We start from the raw sequence: 12,721 nt of genomic DNA, 5'->3' as shown, positions 1-12,721 counted from the left end.
TCTTCCTAGCATGCAGACTTCTGTGGAGGCTGATACAAAATTGCTTCCGCGTTAGCCCAACTCCTTACTGACGTCGACGTCACTGATGTCGGCGCAAGCAGGAGAGGTAAGGCAGCTCGCTGTGTCCGCTGGGTTTTCTCCCACCAGCCTGCCCCTCTGTTTGAGGGACACACTGCTGGAAAGGGGAGAGTCTCACTTTTCCAGTGATGCCTTTTTAAAACAGATAGCGGCTTGTAGATCGCAGATGCACCTCGATTCATGAGCAAAGATCCGCTAGACATCAGGGAATTTTATTTTTGAAGTTGGGGAAGCCAAGTGGGTGTTTCCCCTGACCATGGATGACACACCGATACAAACACACACATACACACATTTATATTCATGGTTTTCACTTACTTGGGTTGGGGGGTGGGGGTCATGCCCGTCTCACCCAGGGAATGGGAAATTCGGCAGCCCTTTAGATTTTTAGTTTTGTGCTACCCAGGGCCATTGAAGCTTCCACAGGCAGCACAAAAGGTGTGAAGGCATAATGGGGAAGGGGACAGACTCCCCTTGCCAGTGATGCCCTTCTCAAACCAATCCCTGCTTGTGGATTGCAGGCACACTGCGATTCATGAGCAGGGAACGTCTAGACACCAAAGATCTTTCAATTTGAAGAGGGGAGCGGATGGCCACCCAGTCATGGTCAAAACCTTCCGGGGTGGGAGGGGAGAATAGATTATATAAACTAAGGTTACAGGGACGTTCTAGTTCTGCTCAGACTTTGCACACACAAAACCATAGAGATTCAGCAGTTCTAGTTATCTGAATTCATTTAAACTTACACCTCAGCATTGCACTTCTGGCCTCACAAATTACTTCACTCATGACATGGTCAGTGACATCACTGATGAAATGTCAAATTAGATCACTGATGACCTCACAGATGACATACAGTGTGTGTTTTGCAAACTTTGAGACTTAAAGATATATTCTAAGCTACTGAATAAGTTACATTACTATTCATTCTGTACTACTAATGAGTGATACTACTTCGAACATTTGTAATCTCATCTATAATCCCATTTATTTTTAAAGCAGGTGTACTATTTATTAGTAAACTTAGCCTCCACAGTGGCACCTGTCCCCTGCTGATTAATGCGTATGGTAGTGCTTTGCGATAGCCTATGCTGTTCATTGACACTTCACTCTATAGTAATCGCTTAGTATAGTTCGGTTTTATAAAATATGGACTATTTTTCTTAGACCTCACCTTTGAAACAAATCACTGTAGTAGATTGCAAGAAATTCATCTGTTCACTAAGACCTTTCTCTAGGTGGGATGGCTAAATGTAGTAGCCATTTACAACAGACTTACCTCACTGATGACACATTTCTCTAGGGTAAAGGATCATTTTAATAGTGGTTTGTCACACAGTGGCCTCTCCGCTAAGACTGGTCTACTGATTGCATGTTACACTGGCTTGTATAAATCGGACGTTTACGCTAAAACCTCTTTCCAGGTTCAATAATGGTGTTGTTGTAGTGTGCAATAGACATACAGATACACGTTCTACTTTGGTTATTATGGTTTAGAGTAGTGGTTTAGAAAACAGAGGAGTATCTGCAGAATATTCTCTCATGTGATAAGTGAGTGCATTAGTTGATAACGTAACAGTGAGCGCTATAGCGCATGACTGTCGCATGTGACTTCTTACTTAAAGTAAATGGTATTATAATTCAGTGTACTGAAGTTTACTTTGCTGGATGATATCATCAGTGATGCCACTGACCAGGTCTGTCTTTGTTGGATGATGTCATCAGTGAGGTCAACAGTGATTAATATGTGAGGTCATAAGCAGTGACCTGCAGGGGCGTAATGTATAGTTAGCTCGGATAACTATAACTGCTGGGGGGGTATGGCTAGCCGGCCAAGATTGCAGTCGGGTACTGCTAGAGCTCCGGGACAGACGGGGGCATTAACTTGACATCAGCACCTTGGAGCCCCCCCCGGAGACGTGACGACAGAGGGGGCAATACTGGCGGGGCACAGCTGTGTCTTTGAGATCTTTTGCCGGACCGAGGAGGCTCCGTGCAGCCCTACGCTGTTCGAGTAGGCCTGCTGAGGAGGAGATGGGCCGAAGCCGGGAGCCACAGTAGCAGGCTAGGCCGGAACCCCCGACCCGTACGACGCCAGAAGTGCCCGGTTTGGAGACCTTTGAAACACTGAGACACTGCCGCGTTAGTCCGGAAGCCCGTCTGGGGCGTAAATAAAGACACTGTGCGGGGACGGGCGGCCAAATTGCCTGTGTTTGCCGTGACACGGGAGAGGAGTGAGCCGGCACACCACACCGCGGAGGACCGCCGCGGGACTGGTGAGTTGCAAGGGGAAACATCATTAACAACGAAGGCAGTACTACGCGTAACGTTTACAACGAGGCACTTACCACGTAAACGTCTTTCCAACGCGTATGCCTTCAACGATGTCTCTACCTCGAAAAAAAACAAAAAACGTAGGATTAAAAGGGGGTTGGGGGGGGGGGGGGGTCTCCCCCCCATTAAAAAACGATCCCGACGTGCCGAAGAAAACAGCGTCGTAAGAGAGGAAGCGGAATAAACTTCCGCTTCCTCTTTACGACGTAGGAGCGACGTAGTAAAGATGATGAGGGGAAAACGAATTCCGTGGTAACGCATGCGTGGAAAAGGCATGCGTTGCAACGGAATTCGTGGTAACGTCATATAACCAGTTGCAAGACGCTACTGGCGTGAGGCGGGGAGCCAACGCGTAGCTGTTGGGCGGCGCCCCCCCCCCCCCCCCTCCAGTTCTTCGAGAGACTATCACCCGTGCCGGCATTGCAGGAGATCTCGGCCGGGTGCGGGGAACCACGGGAAAGACCTCCCCCCCCCACCCTTTTTTCTTTGCTACGGCCGCAACCCGGGACTGCCACATGGGACGCTGAGGCACTGCTGGCCCCCACGACACAGAGGGGATCAGGAGGCGCACACTATCAGCGCAGACGACCTCGGGGCCCTGAACTGGACGGCACTTTGAGGCGTGAGATCACCAGCGCTGCGGCAGGACGTTGAGGCCTGAAACCTCTATTGTGTAGGACCCCGGGGGCGGCCCCCTGTCCAGACCGGAGTGTGGGACACTGGTGAGAGGCGGATTACACCCCGGCTGGGGACGCATGCTGGCTGAGGCTGGGATTGCGCAGATGGGTCCCCGACTACCCCGAATTATAGGAGAACTGCGTCCCCTGACTGGATCCATTGACCCTGAAAGGCCAGGAGATCGCCGAAGGGGGTTTCTGGGACGGACCCCTCACGAAAGATCGATTTCCCACAGGGCTAACTACCAGAGGAACACGAGTGCAAGTCATCATGGTCCGCAAGGGAGCGAGAGGGGCGGAGAGCTTGGGTGGTACCGTGACGGTATGGGCTGTGCAGACTGCTGGGGATGGGGGGCCTCCGCGCAACACCAGGGAGGTCAACAACAGGTAGACAAACTGGATATAATCCTGAAAGAAATAGGAGACTCTAGGACGGCGCTAGAACAGCAGATGGGCACCCTGGCCTTCACTCCTCGCCTCTGCCTTAGGTGATCGCTCCCCTGTCTGCGCTCTGCAACGTGGTATCGTATTTTTAAAGCTGCATTGTGACAAAGTTTGGTGATTTCATAGCGCCAGGATTATACAGCGTTTTCATTGCTTGCTTGCTTTGAATTGGACCTGCGCATTGTTTGTGTGATATCCCCCGGCGCCCTGCTCTGCCCTCCCCTCCATTTTGATCTTGTTGTTGTTGTGCTCCGTTCCCTTGAGCCCGCCACGCCTCCCAGCTGAGCCGCCCTCGCCCCTCCCCCTCCACTCTCCATATATGACAGTAGTTCCCACGCGCAGCGACCGCGCCCAAGCCGCGCCGAAGGTGCGCCAAAGGTAAGCCCGTCTACGCCCGTCCGCGCCTGGACTGCGCCCAGCGCCAGTCCCCCTGCCCCTCGCGCTGCCCAGCCCTCCCGCATTACCTACGATGCCTCCACCCTCCTAGCCCTTAACCCCGGTCGCGCCCCCAACTGCGTCCAAGCCGCTCCTGGACACACCCATGGACCCTTCTCCTGCTACTCCTGCAAATTCATCGGCACCGTCTACAACTCCGCCACGATCACACCTCAGATTCCCGACCCCAACCACCTACAATGCATCCTGCTCAACACCCGCTCGGTCCACAGGCACGCCATTGAACTATGGAATCTACTAGACACCATCTCTCCAGACGTCGCCTTCCTAACAGAAACATGGATGAACGCTTCCTCCGCCCCAGACATCACCATTGCCATCCCTGAAGACTATAAGATCACACGCAAGGACCGTACCGGCCACACAGGAGGAGGAATCGCTATCGTCCATAAAAAATCAATCCACATCTCTACCAGCTCAGACGCCAACCTCGCCAACTCTGAACACCTTCACTTCCAGATCCACATCGACCCAAAGACCACACTCAGAGGCACCCTTCTTTACAGACCACCAGGACCCCGCGCAAAATTCAGTGAAGACATCACAGACTTCATCACTCCACACGCGCTCCCCTCCAAAGACTACATCCTTCTGGGAGACCTCAACTTTCACCTTGAAAAGAACAACGACCGCAACACCACCACCCTCTTGGACAACCTCGCCAACCTTGGACTCAAACAACTGGTCACTTCCCCCACCCACATAGCAGGTCATACTCTCGACCCTATCTTCACCTCCAGCAATCACGTCTCCTTCAGCCACACTACGGCTCTCCTCTGGACTGACCACAGCTGCGTTCACTTTACCTACAACAAGCCGAAACTCATCAACCACCCCCAACCGACTCTGCAAAGAAACTGGAACAAAATCACCAGCGACCAGATCTCCTCATCGCTCCTTCTAAACACCCCAGCCCACTCTTCCAACCCAGACCAAGCCGCCACCAACTTCACCCTATGGTTATCCAACAGCGCCGACATCCTAGCACCACTGAAAAAACGTCAAAGCAAACCTGGCAGCAAGAAGGCCTCATGGTTCAACGATGATCTTAAGAAGTCCAAGAAACTCTGCCGCTCCCTTGAAAAGGCCTGGAAAAAAGACCCAACCACCAGCACCAAGGACGCCTTCAAAAACGCCACCCGCATACACCACCAACTAATCCGAAAGGCCAAGAAAACAGCGTTCAAGGATCGACTAGACTACAACTCCCACAACAGCAAGGAACTTTTCAACATCGTCAAGGAATTTACTAATCCCTCGGCCAACTCCAACGACATCACCCCCTCTCAAGCTCTCTGCGACTCCCTAGCCTCATTCTTCCACAACAAAATTGCAGACATCCACAACAGCTTCGACAACGAACCCGGCGACCAACCCACCCAACCATATGCTGAACATTCACCCCCCTTGAACACCCTTAACGACTGGAACCCAATCTCCACTGAGGACACCATCCGCCTGATGAACTCCATCCACTCAGGATCCCCCACAGACCCATGCCCTCACCACATCTTCAACAAAGCAGACTCCGTCATAGCACCGCACCTCCGAGACGTCATAAACTGCTCCTTCAAATCCGCCACCTTCCCGGAAAGCTGGAAACACGCTGAACTCAGCGCCCTTCTGAAAAAACCCACAGCGGATCCCACCGAACTCAAAAATTACCGCCCCATCTCGCTCCTTCCTTTCCCGGCCAAAGTCATCGAGAAAGCTGTCAACAACCAGCTCGCCGCTTTCCTCGAAGCCAACAAATCCCTCGACTCCTCACAGTCTGGCTTCCGAGCAAAACACAGCACTGAGACCGCCCTCATCGCAGCAACAGTCGATATTCGAACTCTACTGGACAATGGAGACACAGTCGCCCTCATCCTCCTCGACCTCTCTGCAGCCTTCGACACAGTCTGCCACAGCACCCTTTTACAACGCCTCAGAAACATCGGAATACAAGGAAAAGCACTTGAATGGATCACCTCGTTCCTCACCGGAAGAACCCAGAGAGTCCGACTTCCACCATTCAAGTCCGAGGCCACTGAAGTCATCTGCGGCGTACCACAAGGATCTTCACTCAGTCCCACCCTCTTCAACGTATACATGAGCCCCCTCGCGGCCATCGCCCGCCAACACAACCTCAACATCATCTCCTACGCGGATGACACTCAACTGATCCTTTCACTCACCAATGACCCCAGCACCGCCAAAGCTAACCTACACGAAGGAATGAAAGAAGTTGCCGAATGGATGAAACACAGCCGTCTGAAACTGAACTCAGATAAAACAGAAGTCCTCATCTTAGGTACTTCCCCCTCTGCATGGGACGACTCTTGGTGGCCGGAAGCCCTTGGAAAAGCACCCATCCCGACAGACCACGCACGGAACCTAGGTGTTATCCTGGATTCTTCACTTTCAATGAACAGACAAGTCAACGCCGTCTCCTCATCCTGCTTCAACATTCTTCGCATGCTCAAAAAAACATTTCGCTGGATCCCCACCGAAACCAGAAAAACAGTCACCCATGCTCTGGTCACGAGCCGATTGGACTACGGAAACACCCTCTACGCAGGTACTACCGCTAAACTCCAGAAAAAACTCCAACGAATCCAAAACGCCTCAGCCAGGATCATATTAGACATCCCGCGTAACGAACACATCTCTGGTCACCTGAAAAACCTCCACTGGCTACCCGTCAATAAGAGGATCACTTTCCGACTTCTAACCCACGCACACAAAGCACTCTACGAAATCGGACCAGAATGCCTCAACTCACGACTGTCCTTCTACACCCCCTCCCGCCAACTACGATCTTCCAGCCAAGCCCTCGCCACTGTACCTCGTATCAACAAGACCACCATGGGAGGTAGATCCTTCTCATACCTGGCAGCTAAAACATGGAACTCACTTCCCACTCACCTTCGCCTTACCCAGAACCACCTAGCATTCAGAAAGCAACTTAAAACGTGGATATTTGACATGTAATCCTCCTCCCCTCCCTAAGCGCCTTGAGACCCTCTGGGTATGTAGTGCGCTATATAAATTTTATGACTTATGACTTATGACTTATGGCCACAAACTTGTCCCTGTTAAAAGCGGACCACAGCAAACTAACGGATAAAGTCAAAGATCAGGGCCTAGCTATAGCGGACCTTGCGCCGACAGTGGCGGACCACACTACCTCTATTCAACAACTTCAACAGCAGGTCACCTCCCTCATGGATCGGGTGGAGGACGCGGAAGGCCGTAATCGCCGCAATAATGTCCGCGTCATAGGCCTTCCGGAACGGTGTGAGGGGGCCCACGCTGCAGACCAAAGGTTCCGGGATCATATCACAACGGAAGGCCTTTCGCCACATTTCTGCGTAGAAAGAGCACATAGGATCCCAACTGGTCGACCCCGACCGGGCCGCCCCCCACGCCCTCTCATTGTACGGATACTCAATTATCGGGACAGGGATGTTCTGTTGCAGAAGGCGCAGGAGAAATCCCTCATCCAGTACGACAACCACAGGATCTCCCTTTACTCGGACTATACCAACACAGTCCAGAAGCAACGCTCCTCGTACATGAAGGTGAAGAGAAAGTTACAAAAGGCTCAGCTTAAGTGCACGCTCCTCTTTCCGGCCCGCCTGAAGATCCTCCATGGCAGGAAGACACACTTCTTTGAGAGCCCATCGGACGTTGAGGAGTGGTTGGAGGTGATGGGCATTGATGGGAGCCAGGCGGTTACTCAGGAATCTGCCACCAACGACTTGAGGGCTAGCTAGGCACGTGAGGAAGCGGGGTCCCCGGAGCAGAGACAGGTGGCAAGACGACACGGCCCTTCGCGGGAACAACAGAAAGAAGACAAACTGGATGCTTTGGCGATGGTGGGCACATTCCGGGAAGATTCTGGAAAGATTGCGACGGACTCGGAGGACAGCACTGTTCACTCGGACTCGGATCATAGTGTGATCCTGTTCCCTACAGTTAAGCCTCGAGCGGCGGATGACCTGCTGGTCAATGCAGAGTAAGGATGGTCCCGATTGGAGTGGACTACTTGTATGACAAACGTATTGTATCCTTTATACTTTGATCTTTAGTTATGGCTCAACGTTTTGGCACACTGTAGGCGGGTATGTGTAATGTGTAACCTGAATTATGTATCGATTGCTGTTTGACAATGGATAACCTGTGGTTCTTTACCTGGTTTGAGCAACATCCCGTCCTGTTTGGGCGGGGCCCCCCTTCCCCCCCCCCCCTCCCCCCCCCTCCAGAGGGCATAACCTCACTGAGACGGTGGGTGGGTCCTATCGGGATGTCTATAAACAGAGAATGCAAGTCTAATTTTCTTGTAGTTTTGCCCCCATGGACGGTACACCATTGAGCCAGCAGTACCCAGTAGGAATAACGAGATGGCTAGATTGGTGCCAGGCCACCCCCCCAAAGGCGAAAGCACTGGTCTTCGAGATATTTTGTTTCTTGTTAGAATGTTGGGCCCAGCATTGTTGCCCTGCTGCGTCGTATTTGTTCAGTTCTTATCATGTGAATTAGGGTGGGTAGTCTCCTGGTGGTTAGTATGTAGGGATCATGTCAAGGGCCACTGGCCACTCCTGAGTTTGACTACGAATGAGTATGGCTGACACTGTGGGATCTTATAGGTTTACTATCTGGAATGTGCTTTGACTTGGGGCAATACAGAAGCGACACCGAATACATTCCTTCCTACTTAGACACCACACGCAGGTCACTTTCCTCCAGGAATCCCACCTCACAGCTTCGGAAGCTCTAAAGCTGAGGAAAAAATGGAGGGGTACTATTTACTCTACGACATACTCTGCCTTTTCCAGAGGGGCGACTATTTGGGTCAGACATGGTACACCATTTGAAGAGTTAGAGCGAAAGGTGGATGAGCAGGGCAGATTCATACTGGTGAAGGGCACCCTAGATGGTGCTCCGATAGTGCTTGGTTGTATCTATGCCCCGAATTTTGATCAGGATACATTTTTAACTTCAGTAGGCCTGGGACTCGCAGGTTGGGCGGGAATCCCATGGGTCTTAGGGGGCGACTGGAACATGGTTCTGGACTTGGGCCATGACAGATCACCCCCCCCCCCCTACAAATAGCCGGAGTCTCCCGACTGACTGAGGTGTTTCTAGCATGGGCAGAAGGTTGGGGTCTGACAGACATATGGCGAGCCGAATACCCAGAGTTAAAGGAATACTCTTATTACTCACACATACACTCGTTGCACATTAGGATTGACAGATTCATGTGTTCTGGGTCATTGGTCTCGAAGGTGGGGAACCCAGAGTACTTGGCCAAAACCTTCTCAGATCACAGACCTCTGTCGTTCAGCCTCCTCTGGGGCTGAGTCCCGATCCCGGTCCCTACCTGGAGGCTAAACCCGCTCCTGCTGGAGGACGGCCCCTTGCGGGCGACCTGGTCTGATACTCTGAGTAAATACTTTACAGAAAATTGTGACTCCGCCACCTCCAATCTAGTGGTATGGGACGCCATGAAAGTGGTGGTGCGGGGCGCAGTCTTAGGCCAGTTAGTGGGAGCCACACTGGAAATCTACCGAAAGCTCTGCGAGATAGAGGATCGGGTAAAGAAACTTGAGAGGGAAGCGAGTGAGGATCCCGAGAAGAGGGGAGGGGGGGGGGGGGGGGGGGGGGGGAGAGAGTTGCAAAAGGGGAATATAGATCACGCCGATACATTGGAAACATTGAGGGTCATAGACCATAAAGAATACCTACGCCGACAACATACAGAGGTGGATAGATCGGGGGCTTATTGACCCGTCTAGTACGAGACCAACCCGACCCTCCGGTGATAACCCAAATACGTACCCAGTCGGGTGACCGGGTTCGCACACAATTTGAGCTCAACAGAGCGTTCCATGACCATCTGAAAGGGCTGTACGCCCCTTCTGACCGAGAGGATCCGGACCGAGTGTCCGAGTTCCTCTGCGACCTCCCATTCCCAGCTTTGGCGGCTGACGTTCAGCGGGAACTAGAAGGGCCCATCACACAGAGTGAAATACGGACCGCCATCAAATCCCTTAACCGCAATAAAACCCCGGGTATAGACGGGCTCCCAGTGGAGTTTTACACAACCTACTCTGACACCCTGGTGCCTGTTTTTGAGAAAGTATATTGGACGGCGCTCGAGGAGGGACACTTACCTGAAATCGACGATGCAGGCACTGGTTATCTCTATACCTAAACCTGGCAGAGATACCTTGGACATGACAAATTATAGGCCCCTGTCGATGCTCTCCACGGAGTATAAAATACTTAGCAAGGTAATAGCCTTAAGATTACAACCCTATCTTCCTACCCTAGTCCATCATGACCAGTGTGGGTTTCTCCCTGGACGGAGCACCTCCTTGAACACACTGAGACTGCACGCGCTCATGGCGATCACGCCACAGGAATACCCCAGAGCTGGATGTATAGCGCTGGATCTTAGACAAGCATTCAACTCTTTGTCTTGGTCATTTATGTTTGCAACCCTGAAGAGATTCGGGCTTCCGGATTCCTTCTTAGCGAAGATCAGATTGCTTTTCACAGATCTTTCGGCTAGGGCACGCACAGGACGGCACGTCTCCGACAGCTACTCAATACACTGAGGCACCCGGCAGGGCTGCCCCCTGTCCCCACTCTTGTTTGTCCTGGCCCTCGAGCCCCTGGCTATAGCCTTACGTGCCCGTGGCGAGCAGATGGGCATCCCGATTCGGGGAACGTATAACTTGATATCGATCTACGCAGATGATATCGTATTGTACTTCAGGGACCTAGAGGCGGATCACGCTGCTATATACGATATCTTTAACCACTTTGAGGAGATTTCGGGTTTGGCTATTAACCCAGAAAAATCACATCGTTTTTATTTCAGAGAAACACCTGGTCCGGTTTCCGTTCCTTTCCGAGCTTACCTAATCCCGGTAGCCCAGATCATATTTAAGTACCTGGGGATCCAAGTGTATAGGTCGCCAGAAGACCAAATCGACAGGAATATTAAGCGAGCTATTATGCGTCTTCGCAATACTGTGGGCTTCTGGACTTCTTTGCCCCTGTCCGTCATGGGCAGAGTTACAGTATCTAAGATGGTTATGTTACCCCACATGCTGTATTTTTTTTGTCAATCTCCCTGTAATTCTACCTCAACAAGTGTTTGATATACTCAATGGCCTCTTAATCAGCCTCATTTGGGGTGTAGGTAGGAGACGGATTAGCCTGCGCAAGATACAACTAGACACTGGGTCGGGAGGCCTAGGAGTCCCAGACTTCCGAGGCTATTATTATGCTAGTCAACTTCAATGGCTCTCCTACTGGACGGCAGGTAGGAACCTCCACGAAATTGACTATACACCGGAAAGAATTGGACGGGGAGAGCTACACGCCCTGCTGCTCCCAAAGAGTCGAATCCCCACAGATTGTCACCTGCTTCTGCGCACAGCTCTGGTGTGCTGGAGGAGGCACTTCACCGGCTGTACCATATGCAGCGAACATCCCCCTGCTGGGAATCCAGACGCCACAGAGTAGGCTCACGGACAGGGTAGTACGCCCCTGGGTGACGGCCGGGATAACAGGGGTGGGCGCCTTTTTTGGAGACGGTAACTTATTAGACCATGACACCTTCTTGCGGGCCACGGGTGCCCCCCCCCCCCAGACTCTATCTGTTACACGCCACGGTCACACATTACATCAGAGCCATGTGGGCACCACAACGACTCCAACCCGCGCAGAATGAACTGGTTCATTTGTTATATTATATGGGAGCAGGGGATCACTTAGTTCGGTGGCTGTACACAGGGGTAAGAACACACGCATCAATCTCGATCATGAAACTTAGGGACACCTGGGTTCAAGACACAGGCACAATGCTAACTGATAAAGAATGGCAGATGATCCTGGAATACCCTAGGCGGGTTTCACGAAACATTAAATTCAGATTCATTCAGGTGATGGTCTTGCATAGAGCCTATTTGACCCCTAAAAGGCTACACAAATGTTTCCGAATTGCCCACGTCGTGGAGAGGACGAGGCTGGGTTCCTACATATGGTCTGGTCCTGTACACGCATACAGGGGTATTGGTCGGAGGCATGCCAAGCATTGCGGACGGTCACTCATTTACCAGTACCAGAAGAAGCACTGCCCTGTCTAGTAGGGTCTTGTAGGCTATCTAAGACACTGAAGGCCCAACTGAAATTCCTTGATTTGGCACTCCTACTGGCATTGACGATGAGGTGGAAGTCTCCCAGACCACCAGGGACATTACTGTGGCAGATGGAAGTAGTGAGGTGAGGGCGAGCAGAAGGGACAGCTCTCCGAAGGGAGGAGGCGCGAGGTCAGAGGAAATATCCCATATCACAGGAATGGGAGATTATGCTACTGGCGCTAGAGGAAATGGACCTAGTCCCGAAGCCTGGGAATGGAGCTTAGGGACAGTACACATTACAGGTATCACTCTGGTGAGATCTGTTAGTGCCCGAGGAAGCGTACGACTTATCTGTACTCCTTATTTTAGAGCATATATACTGGATATAGTTAGCTGGAGTTAGCTCAGGGAGGATTCCGTTACCACAAGGAGGAGGGAGGGCTAGAGTATGGGAGGGATGTTAAGGGAAGGGGGGGGGGGGGGGGGGATGTTGGGTGTTTCCTTTTGTTTTCTTCCTATTGTACTACAGGACGATGTCGCAAAATACCGGTTGATCCGCATTGGAAACGGAACGTTGTAATATGTCAGAGACAG

General features: G+C 51.8%; 1 protein-coding gene across 1 annotated transcript in view; it reads right to left on the bottom strand.

Annotated features, from left to right (window-relative positions):
- The window catches only part of SNX5 (sorting nexin 5), a 458,311-nt gene that overhangs the window by 280,184 nt on the left and 165,406 nt on the right, over positions 1–12,721 (bottom strand). The gene's annotated exons all lie outside the window — the stretch shown is intronic.

The sequence above is a fragment of the Lissotriton vulgaris genome, chromosome 6 (assembly GCF_964263255.1).
Source record: "Lissotriton vulgaris chromosome 6, aLisVul1.2, whole genome shotgun sequence".
NCBI lineage: Eukaryota > Metazoa > Chordata > Amphibia > Caudata > Salamandridae > Lissotriton > Lissotriton vulgaris.
This window is presented reverse-complemented; position numbering and strand designations above follow the sequence as displayed.